This window comes from Melanostigma gelatinosum, assembly GCF_949748355.1.
Source record: "Melanostigma gelatinosum genome assembly, chromosome: 10".
Lineage (NCBI taxonomy): Eukaryota > Metazoa > Chordata > Actinopteri > Perciformes > Zoarcidae > Melanostigma > Melanostigma gelatinosum.
Genome location: NC_136643.1, coordinates 22,480,330 through 22,493,291, shown reverse-complemented (window position 1 = coordinate 22,493,291; position 12,962 = coordinate 22,480,330).

Sequence of the window (12,962 nt, the reverse complement as noted above, 5' to 3'; positions counted from 1 at the left end):
TAAGGCGACATTTTGGACATTTAAAAAAAGACATTTGTGGATTAGGAGGACATTTTTGGATCGAGAGGATGTTTTCAGGAAGTGGGAACATTTCTGAAAAGTGGAGAGATTTCAGAAATTGAGGAAATTTGAAAAGTGGGGAAATATGTGGAAAGTGGGGACATTTTAAAGGTGGGGACACTGTTAGAAATTGAGGACATTTAAAAAGTGTAACATGCTGATGTTTGGCAGGTATGTTTACCATGTTCATTGCTTTATTCTAGTGTTAGCATGATGGGAATGTCATTAGTTTTGAAGGTATTTTGTCATAAATCTAAAAAAAATTCAAATTAATATTTTGACCTGATGATTATTCAAATAGTTGTTGAGATATTTCACTAAAAAACTAAAATGTCCACCTTATGGTGGCACTGGAGGAAAATCCAAAGGACCAGTATAATATATCTGTGGGACATTTATTAGACCGACACTGCCATCCAGCCACGCTGAGAGCATAGATAACAGATGTAATAAATAAACCTACAGAAATCAACACACTGCACTCTCATTCGGTTGATGTATTTCTGACATGAGCCTCCCCCCCCCCCCCCCCCCCCACCACGATGTGAATCCTCCCTGGTGTCTGAACTAATGGACGGGAGTGTTGTTTGTGTTGAGGAGATCATGAAAGCTGTGGGTGTTTAATCCTCTGGGTGGGTCATAATCCATCAGCCCGCTTTCTGTGTGTGCAAATGATGGTCGTGAAATGTCAGTCAGCATGAATGCTCTGATTGGTGCACCTGCTGCTCCACACACACACACACAGACACACATCGTTGCCCTTTAAATACACACTTATTTCCTCTTTTTTTAAGCGTGTTTCACTCAAGCTATAAATTATTCAAACAGGCGATCTCTTAAATATTCTCCCCTCCTCGGCTCACTCACCAAAAAAACACAGATGAGGCTAAATCAGCCACAGAGAAGAAACTTTAAGGTTAACGTTGAGTAAATACTTTACTTCCTGGCAAAGTTTGAAGATTTCAAACATGGGCTTACTGGTGCTAACTGAGTAGGCGATAAGAATTTTGTCCAAAGTGCTGCGGAGATAGACGTAGGCAGAAGAGGGGATTCATTAAAAATCAGAGACAGAGAAGGAGGCAGAACACATGAGAGAGGAGAGAGAGAGATGAAATGAGAGAGGGGTTTGGAAAAAAGGGCAAAAGGTCCTGAAAAGACACTGTAGATAGTAAAAGCTTTTTTAAAGTTCAAGGTGGAGGGACAACAGGGGACGAGGATCTGGTGACACAAAAGGAAGGAGACAAGGGTGAAGGTGTGACAGGAGGAGAAATGAGGTCAAGAAAAGGAGTCTGAGGAGGGAAAAGATGGAAAAGAGGAGAGGGGAGTAAAGAGAGACCAGGGTTGGAAATACACAAGACATTTAGGGACGGCTCTAATGTACTCATTTTTGCTGCCACTGCTTTCTCTATATAAATGTATATTTCTCTGTATGTTGAGGTTCCTAAAATAAATATGCTCTGGATGATTTGAAAAGTATTGATAGAATATGTTTGCACAGTACGTCCTAATTCTGACAGAGAAAGAGAGATGAGGCGGTGTGATGGAGGAGATGAGGAGGGGGGGGGGTGGAGGAGAAAAAAACATTCCTCAATACCTTTTTACTCCTCCTCTCCTCCTTCCCTTCCCAACGCAGCAATAGTTAAATCAAACACACATTTGTACCAACTCCTTCTGTCTCATACCTATCTAAAAAGCGTGCGTTTTTTTTTGTGGTGCATTTTATATTCTGACGGCGGAGGATCAATACAATTTGTTGGTGACGCAATAAGTTACGATAGCTTTCTCCATTTCGGACTCTTCGGCTCGGCTCTGTCAAGACACCAGAGTTTATCTCGCCTCCCTCCGAAGCAAATGGGCAATTAATCAAATTGTCACAAACTAATTAGCACACAGTGAACCAGGGGCTTTCTGGGGCGACTGAGGGTGTCGGGCCCGGCAGCAGTCCACTTTGCCTGGTTGTTAATCCAAACTTGTGTGTGACAGAGAGACAAAAAAATTCAAGAAAAGCATTCATCAAATGATTGTTTTTCTAGTTATTTTGCTGAAGTCACCGACTGTCTGATAATTATGATGATTGCTCTTTGGTTCTTGATTATTATGATTATTATTATTGACTTTCAGGATACCTTCAATGAATCCCCCGAGGAAGCGTTTCTGAGTAAACCAATACAACAAGAGCAGATATCAGACTAAACCAGAGGGCATGTTGGCAGGAGGAGATACCACAAAATGTATCCCAAACATTTGACTCATTTACTGTCTCCTGATCCTTTCCCCTCTGTCTTTTCCCTCAGGAGATCTTGTATTTTATATTTGCCTCAGCGTTCAGGCTCTGCAGGTATTGATCAGCATCTGTTGCTGGTTTTACTCCATTTTTCACAGTGTTTACACTTAGCAGGACGACGATTCTCTGACTCAAACTATTTTGCTGGTGATTTTTGACGAAGATTAAAACACCACCACGGGCAATTTAGAATTTAGGGTCATCATTAAACTTAACCGCTGTCTTCGGACTGTGGAAGCCGGAGAACCCGGAGGAATCCCACACTGACACGGGGGGGGGGGACATGCAAACTCCTTTCAGAAGGGCCGGCCAGCTCTAGTATTTGAGAGAAGTGTGTGCTGAAGTGTCAAAATAAAAAACTGGGAAACGGTCCTCAGTGGAGTGAGATTTCTGGAAGAAGCATTTTTTAAGTGGTGATTATCATTTTTTCATGTGAACATGTTTCCCTGGTGAGAACTCCTCTTCGCACAGCTCGACTTTTATCAACCGAGGAGAGAGGACAGCGAAGGACTATCTTTGAGTTTATTATAACTTCAGCTCCACCCCGAAACACAAGAACAAAGCCGTTTCTCTGTCTCCATGGATCATCCATTCTTTCTGATTGATTCATTGTGTCTTCAGTCTTTGTGATTCAACAACTAACCAGAGGAACCCTGTTGTCACTCCCGTTCATCAGTCCGATAGAATCCCTAACATTTGCCATTTCAGTTGGTCAAACCGAGTGAAGACTTCTTTGATGATTTCGAGGTCAAAACAGCAACGTCCATGTTGAAGATGGAGAGTTTTAGACGCCTGGTTTAACTGTTTAGCCACACATGGAACTATGCATGGTCCACCACTTTGGTCCAAACCAATATATCTTATCTTTTCTCCGAGTTCATCTCTCCGTCCAACAACACACTGAGCCTCTTCCTCCTCCTGCTGTCTGCAGAGCCCTCGATGTGATTTACCACCAGATTACGGGAATCCGGCCATCTCTACTCCATGTTTACCCACAATTCATAGCTTTACCAGGCGCCTGTGCCTTTCCAGCACTGCCCAGATGAATAATGCCCTCTGAAATCCAGCATGCCCACATGCTGTCGAACAAATTCCAACAACGCTTCATGATAACCCACATTGTGCTGATTATAATGTGTGTTTGAGGAAGAAAAACTCTAATTTCATATACTTATATATGCATATATATGTAATACATTCCTGTTTACATTCAGTTTAATATTTTTTCAATTACTGTCTTCTACAAATATATATATATATTACTTTATATTCTGTATAAGTTATATTTTATCCCTTTAACTTTACATATTTAGAGGTTCTTTACAGAAACTTCAGAGCATTTGCGATGTAAAGAGTGGAGTCATGTCGTCCTGAGCAGGGATGAAGCCACTCCCTCTTTGTGTGTTTTAGTCCGAGCTCCTCTGTTCTTTGTTGTGGTAGACGGTCCGGCAGTGCGTGCATGTTAGTGCATGTCAGTGTGTATGTGTGCTAGCAGTTACCGTTGATAAGGGCATACTTTTTTGAGTTTTTTCCCCCTCAGGTTAACACTGTGAGCTACGCCTTTGTTATTGGGCATTGTTGGAGGGGACCTGAGATCTAAGCTGTGTATTGCCAATGGCTGCTTCTCTGTAATTGCTGTGCATATTACAATTCATAAAAAAAATTAATTAAAACACAGCATGAAAGACGAGGAGACGAAACAATTAGGAAAGAAGTAAGACAGGAGGAAAGACTAAAGGAGAAAGATGCAAAGAAAAAAAAGCAACAAGGACAAATAACTAAAAACAGCAGAGAAACAGACTAAATATATGTTATGTAATATAATGGAGAAAACTAATCAAGTAGGGAGAAGGAAAGTAAAGCAGAAAAACAAACAATAAAGAAAACAGATTTTGAATTGACAAGAAAAGGGACTAAATTATTCAGAGCCTTCTCAAAAGAATACTTCTCCGTCTCCACCGTCCACAGAGAGTAAATAACGACATGAAACTGAAGGAGCCAGGAGCCAAAACTCATGTCTTAAAAGTTCACCAAGAGTTGAAATCAAAACAAAAAACAGGAAATCCACCGACAGAGACGACTCCGTTTAGATGAACTGGATCGGTGCAAACGTATGTGGACGTAGCTGTGATGTGACCGGTCCTAAATAAAGAAAAGAGAGAGAGAGGTTGCTATGGTGACTCTCTATTCAGTTGTTCAGTCTGCTGCTGCTGCAATGGCTGCTGGGAAACGCTGCATAATTGGCATTGTAAATAAAAGACGATCAAAACAAAACATCAGCTGACAATTTAGAGCACACACACACACACACAGGTGCAATTTTTTTACTCTCTTATTCTAATTATTTACAATATAATATTAAAGTAAACACGCTTTAGCATCCTCAGAGAACAGCTAGCAGCTCTGTGAGGATGCATTTGAGTTCATTCATATCCAATGCCCAAAAGCTTCTTAATTAAAGCATGTTCTAATTATGAGAATTGATTTTAATTTCATTTGAATTCTTTCCAAACAGCTCACCAAAGGTTTCACCCTGTGCCACCTGCAGGATTGAACTTTCGTTCATCATGAGTTTGGCTGTTGTGAGGCTCTCTCTGCCGGTCGAGTACAGCCAAATGAGATGCCATTGTTTATTTGTGAATGAATATTGTGAGCACACACAAATGTAAATCATGACTCATGGGTTCAGGGAGCAACGCTAGTAATGCGCCACTCAGTCTGACTCAGTTATTAACGGTTGCAAATCACTGGTTTGGAGGAAACGCGTCAGCCTGCAGGGAATCAGGCCAACAGTGCTGAGAGACACAAACAAGAAACACTGTGAAGGAGAAGAGGAAGACATTCAGTGAGAGAGGGGGCTCTGTTTGTTTTATTAAACACATCGGATCAGGTGCAGGACGTGAACCTGCTGACTCCTTACCGTATATTCTGTGTTTTGAACCTCTTGGCTGTTTGTGTGTCTCTAATCACTGCATATGACAGGCTGAGCTGTGAAGGTAATTTCCTTTTGTGGTGATGCGCTAATGAGACACCTTTCATATTACATTTGATACACAGAGAGAGAACGGACAGATTGTTCACAATCTCTCCCTAGCTTGGGGGTTTTCTGAAATGGTTCAGACTCTGTTGGTCCTGCTGTCGCCTCCTCTGAGTCTCGCTGCTGACCCATTCCCCTGCTTATCAGCAGTTTGTCAGACTGTCTCTATAGCGGCTGTAGCTTTCTAGCCATTACTGTCTGTTAACTTGTGTACCTGCAGCCCACCTGTCTCTGTCAGAGCCTCGTTCTGGGTATTTTCCTCAGTCTGTGTTCTGCTGCAAAATATGTTTCATTCTTTCATTGGTACATTTAACCAAATTTAACTCTTTAAAGAGTTGAGTAGTTTTGTTTGTTAACTAACAAACGAGGCTGAAAATAGAACCTCTTTAACAGAAGTAACAGAGGTAAATCTACAGCTATGCTAGCAGCTTTGCGAGACTGTAATCAGGCACAACAGTGCGTAGTTAAGACATTAAAGTCTGGACCAAAGGTTAACAGACAGACTAAGAGTATGTCTGAAATAAAAACGTGTGTAGAAGTCCAAAAAACAAAGCTCTTTTCTTGGATGCTCTGGCTTCAAACAGTTTGGAGATGCAATAAAAGTGAAACTTCTCCAACAACAAAATCTTGCAGCAGTCACATCCTCCTAAGTTCGACAGTCTTTGCATAATGAACAGCATAATACAAGTCAGGCTTGGCTTTCTCTTCGGGTACATGTCTGTAAAGTTGGAGTAGAATTAACAATCTGAGGAGCGACAGATAAGATAGGATGCCTGTGGGGAGAATGTGGCGTTTCTGCAGCAGAAGATTATGAAACTGATAAAACTACAGCAGAAGAGAAAAAGTACACCATGGAGGTTTTTTTTTTAAAGTAGAGATTAGATCAAAGCCAGTAGAGCATGTATTATATCTATATTTTTCGACTATTGCACTACGTTTGGTATCGCATTATTTGTCAGTGCCTTGTTTTGTGTCTATTTTTGCATCTTATGTGTATGTTTGCCGCACTCCCTGTGAAAGCTGCATCATTCATTCTTCTTGTTCTTCTTGACAGGATTGATAACAGAAAACAGTGAAATCCCATCCATCACAAACAACAAACGGAGGCCACTTCAATCTTCACTCGGAGTGAAATCCAGCCATCATGTTTCTGTGCATCACAGGTGGTGGAGTGGCCCAAGACATCCTTCATCATGTGACCCTCTGCTTCTGTTTCATCTCCCCATATTCATGCAACAATATCGCCAACAACAACTCCATAAAAAGGAGATTCGTCTTGTGACCCGTCGAGTGATTGTGTCGCAGGCCTAACCACTGAGTATCAGTCCGAGCTGAGTGGATGCAGGAGGATGTTCTGCTCTGATGATGGGGTCAGGACTCCACCGTTTGATGGATGTGTTTACCAACTCAGCAGCGCAACGACCTCATCACAAGTCCGGGTTCCCTACAGCCAATAAGAAGCCTTCTTATCAGCCACAACAAACAATCAGCTCCGAGATTGTTGTGTAAAATGTGAGGAAATCATCTCTCCGAAGCCCAAATGCAGCCAAAGATAGGCTGACTGCAAAGTCAATCTCCAAATTTGGGTACCGGGATATTATGATTGTTTCGTCCTTGTTTGCAGAGAAACGTTTTCAGCCTTGTTCATGCAAGTCTGCCATTAGTCCATTTGTTACTGTTGTACAATCAGACAGTTTAATTCTCTTTCACAGCTGGAAGCTGCGAGATACAAACAACCAGAGCGGTTAGAAGATAAATGTTTGTCAGTGGGGGTTTGTGGGGACTCTGGCTACAGGTTTAGTGCTGCAAAAGAGCTGAAGAAAGGAAAAACAACACTGAATGGTTGTCCTTGTCAAAGAAACGTCTAAATGTGTGTTTTGGATGTTTTCTTTTCACTCGTCTGAAATAGGACATGTTACAAAAGAAGACGTTGCCGAGAATTTAGAACAAACAGTGACCAAGATTTAGACTGAGAAGCAGTGGGGTTTGTGTCGAGGTGATGAATGAATAGTCCAATACCCACTCTCTTTTACCTCTGTTTTTGGTCTCCACCAACTCCTAAGGGAAATATATGTCTCTTTATGCTCCACTATGTTCACCATCTTGTGTCTGTCTGCTGTTTGCTGCTGAGCAGGTCCTGAACAGTGGCTTTTTATTGTACACCAAGTAGTGTACAATATTCATTGAAAGGGAAATATATGTGTTACTTCAGTTGCTCATTCACGCAGAGAAACATATAACTTTTCACACCTGTTTCTGACTCATTCTGACTCATTCTGGATGTCGGCTGTTTGAGAAAGAACAAACGATCTGAATAAAATGTCAGACAACCGTTAAACTGTCACATTGATTCGATGACTCAGTGACAGTTTAGACAAAGCTGACCCGCTTTTTACGACTCGTCCTTTGCCAGGCGAGTCAATTAAAAGAGCTGCTGCGTCCGGAGGTTTGTCCCTGCTGTGTGCCGGTAGGTCATTCTACTCTGAATAGGTTCTCACAAAAGTGTTACTTTTAACAACAGATTTTCAAAGTTTGAGCCGGAAACAACACTGCATTTACTCAGCAACTGCCACAATTTGTTGAGTTGAATATGTAGCAAGTAAGTCAACTACACAATGCATTTTTTTGCATTGGTTTATTGGTTTATTTCTCACCACACCTGAGAGGAGAAAAACCTGGACTGATCTGATGTCTGATATCAGATTTCTACAGTTTAAATGGTCTTCCTCGCATTCAGTATTCAACTGATTTAATTTAATTGTGCATAAAAACTGATAATTAACTGACTCGTTTCATACAGAGCGCTGAAAAGGTGAAACAACATGTGATGCCTCTGTGTGTGTTTGACCTCTGTGTGTGTTTGACCTCTGTGTGTGTTTGACCTCGTGCTGCTGCAGCCTTTCTGTTAATGTGATGACATTCAGTTCAAGCTCGTGCTGCGTCGGAAGTTTTAAGGTCAATTTAGACAGATTGCCTTTTGTGACTTTCACAGTAAAGTGACACTGTTTGTACTCTGCTCATTTTCAGTTTTTTAAAACTCTCTCGGTTTCCCTGTGAAGTATGGAACCTTGAAATGTCATTATTCTGACATTTACTGCTATGAAATACATCACATTGTGATTCTTTAACTGTTTAATGGCGTACAACGGTGATATTTAACATTAACTGACAGCAGAGAGGAAAGCATGATAACCTAATAGTATTATTAGACTTCATTATGTGAATGAAGTCAACTGTCATGTATATGACAGTGGTGGAAGTACTCAGATCCTTTACTAAAGTAAGAGTAGAAATATCAGTCTAAAAATATTCCTTCCTAAATTCTTGTCTCCTTCATGTCTCCTTCATGCTCTGCCTCTTCTTTCCTTTCTTGGTTTTGAAGCCGAAGGGGAGCTTCAAACTCAATACAAACATCTGGATTTCACTTCCACAGAAAGTAGAAATGACAGCAGCTCGAACAGAAAGAGTTCAGCTGTCTGCCGCCGGGTCTTCATCTCCTTAAAAAATAAAGGCTCAATTTACAGCATAAAGGAAGAGGATAGCTCTGAAGAAAAGAAAGGTGCTCCGGTTACCGGTTATCAGCGGCACCAACAATAATCTCAAGTCCTAGGTGCCCAACTAACTTGTCCTAGGTGCTTACTTGGCAGACGTATTTCAACCCAAAAGACAAAAAAAAGTTTGTTACAGAGTTTCCTGTGCAGACGGATTGTTGTTTTAAAGGACCGTATACATGTAACGTGCGGCAAATTGACAGGTGTTGCTGGCTTTTGTTGGAAAATGCACGAAAAATGAGGAGTAACTTCTCGTAGGATATCATACGAACCGTTGAGGGTACGTTGGAAAAACAAACATGGTGTGGGTTAAAATGATCATGGAAGTGTCATTACTGCAGCAGCAGAGACTTTGCTTGACAAAACACACACGCCTACATTTCTCACTTCATGAGTTCTTCAAATGGTTAATGAATCAGGTTTTAATGGAGTTTTTATTCTAAATGTGCCTGTGACAAATCCTCAGTGCCACCATCACTCCCCTGCGTGCCGTGGCTGTACGGAGATGACTTCCTGTCGACTCTGTGAGCTGAGCCGCTTCGGGGTGTAATAACGTGAATGAAGAGCCACTGGGTGCCGGAGAGCTAATTTTACCTCGCCCCCAAAGTGGCAAGAATTTAAAATGAACGTCTGCTGGGGAGGTGTGACAGAGAGACTCAGCGTGGAGGAGGGAAGTAACCGCGACCACTACCTCACAATGTGAGCTCTGTGAGTGATGGGTATTGATATGGAGAGACTATTTCTGGAAACCATCGGCTGAGTCATGCTTTGAAAAGGTGATTTTTCTTTTCTTTGCCTTCTTTTTCTTCCTCTTAACAGTAACCTGTGGGAACAAAAGGGAAGGTATATGAATAGGCCCGGACTACGCAGCCACAGTAACATCTCTGTGAGGCTCAAAGGGAGAATATAATGAAATGAAACATGATATAAAGTTCTCATTCAGCTCAAATACACCACGTTTCTGAAGAATATGGTAGAGAAATACACTGATGTGGAAATTTGCGCTCACAAATTCAGGAATTGATGAATAAAGTTGTCCTCTGGATTCATATTCAGGACTTTAGCGCCGCCGGATGTAAACCACTGGAGCCTGATCTGCCATCGCCTGCATGTCCTACGTTAAATGTACACAAGATCCAGCTGTGCTGCGGCTCAGTCACGGCTCCGTCGCCGTTTCAATAAAATAATAATTAATACAGGTTACTGTACATGGTGATTATTGTCATTATTGATTTATTATTTGTTACCCTACTTGTCGTTTACATCCATCTGGTTTATTACTGCTGATGCTGATGTAGAAATATGTGCTACCATGTGACCCATGGGGGAGGGGGGTCCATCTGTCCATGAAAGTACTCGGTCTGTGTGTGTGTGTGTGTGTGTGTGTGTGTGTGTGTGTGTGTGTGTGTGTGTGTGTGTGTGTGTGTGTGTGTGTGTGTGTGTCTGTCAGATAACCAAACACACTGTAAACTGAGGGAGAAATTAATTGTGGAGTAGTTTGACATTTGTGTGAAACATGTGCTTGCTTCCAAAAATCGGAAAACATGAAAAGGAAGTGAAATTTTTAGTTTTCATTTTGTTGCCGCTACTTTTAAGGAACAGTTGGACATTTTGGGAATACGCTATTCTCTCTCTTGCTGAGAGTTAGATGTCGTGATCACTCTCATATCTATCCGTTAAATGGACAGCGTCACTCAGCAGCCAGTTAGCTTAGCTTAGCATAAAGACTGGAAACAGGGGGGAACAAAAAAGCTCAATGATAAACACAATATATCTCGTTTGTTATATCTGTAGTGCCCTCTTGATGCCCGTGATCTTGTAAAGCAGAACAAGAGGCCCAGTTAATCGCTCCCTCTGTTCCTGTTGTGAATATCTGACCGTTTTATGGAAATGTCACAGTTCCGACCTTGTAAGCAAGTAAAAGTGTTATTCAGAGTCCGCCATTTAAATTAAAAGCACATTTATGTAAAGAGCTGCATGCGTGAAATGAGCTTAAGTAAGAAAGTTGAGTCATATAAATCCAAACAAAACATTTTGGAGACCACAACTACGTTTTGGACAAAACAGTTTCTTACTTGGCAGCTCATATTTACAATAAATCCGACATGACTTGAATGTGGCATTAATTGTGGTTTGGAAGTCAACGCGGTAGCTGTAGGTGGACAGGTTTGAGTGTGAGTGACAGCTCCATCAGCAGGCAGCCTCAATTCTCTATTTTTAAAAAGACATCGGCCCCTTTCCTCCCCTTTACACCGGAGAGGAGAGAAAAACATCAGCATGAGTCATCACACACCTGTGGAGAGGACGAGCGAGCCTCACCGATGGCCAGAGAGAGAGAGGCGGGTGAAGAAAACATGGTGCCGATAATGACGACTCAGCCACAAATTACATTACGATCAAACCCGTGAATCTGCAGTGAACAGAAGCACTCAGAATAAAACAGTGATGTTCCCTGATGTGGTTTATTTTAAAGGAGCATTCTGCTGTTTTTATTGCCCGTTTCCCCACACACAACTACTCGTCTTCTTGACCTCACTGTTGACCATTTGGAGGACTAAACATGTCTGGTGTTGTCTAATTTTTAGCAAAGCTAGTGTCGGTGGACCACTTTGCTCCAGACTTAAATATTTCAACAACTTTGGGATCAATGGCCAGGACATTTGGTTCAGACATTCATGTTCCCCTCAGGATGAATCTCAAAAAGATTGGTGATCCTCTGACTTTCTCTAAAAAAACAAAAGCCAGCCAAAAGCATCGCTACGAGAGCAGAGAGCGTGAACCAAAACAGTGAAGTCGTCGACTGTAAAAGTCCAAACAACGAGCTGAATGATGCTAAAAAATATTTATAGTAGCCACTTTAAATGACGTCACTAGAATTAATCACTAGAAACAGAAAACAAGGCGAAAGATGTTTGATGAAAGTGATTGTGCAGCCATGAAATTGAAAGTTAAGCTTAGTTTAACATCAGAGGGGAACTCAGCTGCTGTGACCAAGTCAATCAGGATTTAACGGCTCACTTTGATCAACTCTGCAGTGGCACGGAAATGAAACTCTTCAGAGTAGTTTTAAAACTTGTAACAAGCAATATACACAAAAATAAATACATATTCAGTACTGTACTGCTGTCAATACTTGCATTATAATCAGTTCTATATTAAATAATTCACAGCTGCTCCGTTAGTTTTACCTCTCCAGTCTGTCTCTGTAGAACTGATCATTTCTTATAATTGTAATTGATTATCGATCACTGTGGTCCTGCTTTAAAATGCGCCATGAGTGATGAATGTGTTTGACGAAGAACCATGCTCTGTTAAACTAAAGTAGCTGGGAGTTGAATATCAGTCGAGTAAAATACAGACGATAGGAAATAATGGGTGGGAGTGTTTCAAAGTTTTACGTCACAGGTATGTGTTGTCTTTTAGTTTGCTGTAAATAAAGTGTTTTTGCTCCATTCTGTATTCCCATATTCATTTCTGTCACCAGTTTTAATTATTTCAACCTAGTTTCTGAGATGTTTTGTCCACCCGTTTGGCAGCTGCCTCTAAATACTACAATACCCATGAGCCCCGGCTGCTGTGAAGCCAGTCAGAAAGTGGTAGTGAATTTAAAACGCTTTGTTGCTGCAGTTGGGGGTCAGCCACCACTGCTGTCCCACTCGCTTGACACACGGGAGAAGTTGCAGTTGGTTGCAGTCTGCAACTTCTCCACTAGATATTCCCAAATCCTGCACACTGCACCTTTAAGTAAAACATCTCAGTACTTTTGTGCATGTACCCTTTAAAAGGGACATAAGATATGTGGTTTTCATTTCATTCAGAAAGCCCAGAGGATGTAAAGCATTAAACCCCATTTAGCTTCTTGTCCTGCCATCATTTGGACGTCTTCTACAAGTCTGATCAGTTAACTGTCCCTCTGGCTGGTTTGGACATACCTGAGCTCAACATCTGTGTTTGTTTCGTTGTCAGGCGCTTCATGTCAGATGTATCTGAGCCTTCAGAAAAATCTGTTTGCCCGCCTGACACATATGAC